A 3,444-nucleotide genomic window follows, 5' to 3' on the forward strand; every position below is an offset into this window, starting at 1 on the left:
GTGGGGCTGCTCCCTGGGTTCTGAACCAGCAAGGTAGCTCCTCTTGCTCGTGGCACACTGAGCCGGTCTCCTGGGCTTCACTGAACTTTGGACTGATGTCTTAATGATGCTACGTCCTTGACCTCCCTTTTCTTGTAGCGCTTACTCGAGAAAACTTGTAATTATAAATTTCCTCTGCCCCTTTGAGGTACCATTTTTTCCCCAGTGCCCCAGAATTCTGCCATCTATGAATGTCTTTCTGAAGAACCTGGGGGCCATCACTAAGAGACATGATCTCCTTTGATGATTCTGTCTCTATCTCACAGTCTCTGTGGTGGGTAGGTGCCTGACTTTGATAATCAATCAGCATTTGATAATTTAATAAACAATCAGCAAATGCAGAACGTCTCATCACAGGGACCAGCCTCTCCACTAAGGTCTTTTAGTACTTTTGCACTGACTTAGCCCAACTCCTTTTGTTTCAAGGGTAGAGTTGAGTCCCTGCCCCACCCCCCCACCCCCGCATTCTAATAGCCTTGATTAGATCTTCTTGCCTATGTAACTCCATCCTGTGTAATTTGTCTTTGACAGTGTTGAGAGCTCATCTCTTGTTTGGTAAATGGTACCAGTGAATGTTGTGTATGTTGCCAAGAGATAAAAACAAAATTTAAAATGCCCGTCAAGTACCGTAACATGATTCTGCTTGCGCAAACATGTTGAACTCAGAATCTGTGCCAAGTTCCATACTGCTAAATGCTGCTCAGTGTAAATTACCTTCCTTCCTCCTTTGGGTAATGTCCTCAGGATCCATCCGCACACATTTTCTTGGTTTCTACTGATACAGATGAGCAAAATTCTACAGTCCTTTTATTGTGTATGCCCTCTCCTTAGCGGAGGGACGCCGTACTTGCTCCTTTGAGGCGTGTCTTGATCTGACTGGACGTAGGACTGGGGACATAAAGGTAGACTTTACGTCTAAGAGCAGTTGACATCCTTGTGCAAGAAAATTATTTAGGCAAGACCATTGCAGAGTTGGGAGTAAGACAAGACCATACTATTCACATAGGAGAGAAGGTGTGGTTTCGGCTGATAAGGGGGTTCATTGCCTCAGAATATTCAGATTCCTCTGGATTATCTCAGATCATCACAGGTTCACACTCTTCCACAGACACCATCCACCTTTTCACATTAGAGACCTGCAAGGTAGTGAATTCTGCTTATATTCTAGTGACGTTCTTTGGGATCCCACTCTTCAACTGATTTTCAAATGAACTTAGCCCTGTAACTGCAAGAAATAAGTGGCTTTTTAGGGAAAGTGATACAACCTCCCTGTACTCTCGACCATGCCTTGAAGCAAGAATTCTCAGCCTTACGTTTGCTGTTTGCTTGGCTCTGAGTATAGTGTGAAGCAGCCAGTCGCCCCACAGCGTTGATGTGTCGCATGGTAATTGTCTCTCCGATGTCTTTACAAAACACATGTTTAATTATCGGGGCCATGGATCATAATTAAAAAACTGCTTTGCCGCTTTAGGGCTTAGACTGCTTGTGTCCAGTTATCTACCAATAGCTGGATTGTCTCAGCCTTCAAACTCCAAGTAAGGTAACTGAGTACAAATTGAGACCGTTTATTACCAGCAAGGGTAACTAAGAAAATTTAAAAAAGAAATAAACTTTAGGAATAAGGAAATGATCTCAGAAGGAGGTCTGAAAAACAAAAAGGAATAGTGAGGAATAGAAGGAGTAAATTCTGTGTAAATGTAAACATTGGTTGGAAAAGAAGTTTAATTTGAGGGATTAAAAATCAGGAACAAGATACTATGCAGTGGTACCATGTAAGTCATAAGGAGGGTGATTAGAATTTTANACACTCTTCCACAGACACCATCCACCTTTTCACGTTAGAGACCTGCAAGGTAGTGAATTCTGCTTATATTCTAGTGACGTTCTTTGGGATCCCACTCTTCAACTGATTTTCAAATGAACTTAGCCCTGTAACTGCAAGAAATAAGTGGCTTTTTAGGGAAAGTGATACAACCTCCCTGTACTCTCGACCATGCCTTGAAGCAAGAATTCTCAGCCTTACGTTTGCTGTTTGCTTGGCTCTGAGTATAGTGTGAAGCAGCCAGTCGCCCCACAGCGTTGATGTGTCGCATGGTAATTGTCTCTCCGATGTCTTTTCAAAGCACATGTTTAATTATCGGGGCCATGGATCATAATTAAAAAACTGCTTTGCCGCTTTAGAGCTTAGACTGCTTGTGTCCAGTTATCTACCAATAGCTGGATTGTCTCAGCCTTCAAACTCCAAGTAAGGTAACTGAGTACAAATTGAGACCGTTTATTACCAGCAAGGGTAACTAAGAACATTTAAAAAAGAAATAAACTTTAGGAATAAGGAAATGATCTCAGAAGGAGGTCTGAAAAACAAAAAGGAATAGTGAGGAATAGAAGGAGTAAATTCTGTGTAAATGTAAACATTGGTTGGAAAAGAAGTTTAATTTGAGGGATTAAAAATCAGGAACAAGATACTATGCAGTGGTACCATGTAAGTCATAAGGAGGGTGATTAGAATTTTATGTTCCAGTGTCCTTGTATAGTTTGAGAGGCTAAGATAATTAGTTACCTTCAGACTTGGTTAACTATGCATGGCAACACTGGAGGGAGAACCACTAAAATAATAGAAATACCATATAACTTCCAAATCAGTAAAGGAAAAACAGATGAAATATGGAAATCAAAATCCTGTTTTAATTCAATAAAGCCAATAAAGGAGGAAAGAGAAACGTAAATAAGTGAAACAGGAAGTGCTGTCTAAGATGGTAGAAACGACCAAATCTATCACTAGTTACAGTAAACGTAAATATAGTCAGCTCATTACTTTATTTTTGCGAGAGAGCATGAAAGAGTGGGGAGGGTGGCGTGGGGCAGAGGAAGAGAGAGATTTTTTTTTTTTAATGACGTTATTTGAGACCGAGAGAGAGAGAGAGAGAGAGAGTGCACGAGCAGGAGGAGGGTAGAGGGAGAGGGGAAGCAGACTCCCTGCTGAGCAGGGAGTCCCATGTGGGGCTCCATCCCAGGACCCTGGGATCATGACCTGAGCCCAAGGCAGACACTTATCCAACTGCTCCACCCAGGTGCCTGGGAGAGAGCGATTCTTCCGCAGAGAATCCGTGCTGGGCATGGAGCCCTATGCAGGGCTCAGTCTCTCAACTCCAAGATCAAGACCTGAGCTGAAATCCTGAGTCGGCCGCTCAACTGACTGAGCCACCCAGGTGCCCCATACACTCCCTACTTTAGAGAGATTCACCTATTGCTTTGGGGGGGGGAGTGGCCATGTTCTAAGAACTACATGACAGGGAACTGGAAGAAGGTGGTCAAAAGGTGCCAACTATGGGGCACCTGGGTGGCACAGCGGTTAAGCGTCTGCCTTCGGCTCAGGGCGTGATCCCGGGGTTATGGGATCGAGCC

At 43.5% G+C, this 3,444-nt stretch overlaps 1 long non-coding RNA gene across 1 annotated transcript in view; it reads left to right on the top strand.

Moving 5' to 3' along the window:
- The window catches only part of LOC117803275, a 192,460-nt gene that overhangs the window by 71,662 nt on the left and 117,354 nt on the right, over window positions 1-3,444 (top strand). The window lies entirely within an intron of this gene.

The sequence above is a fragment of the Ailuropoda melanoleuca genome, chromosome 8 (assembly GCF_002007445.2).
Source record: "Ailuropoda melanoleuca isolate Jingjing chromosome 8, ASM200744v2, whole genome shotgun sequence".
Classification (NCBI taxonomy): domain Eukaryota; kingdom Metazoa; phylum Chordata; class Mammalia; order Carnivora; family Ursidae; genus Ailuropoda; species Ailuropoda melanoleuca.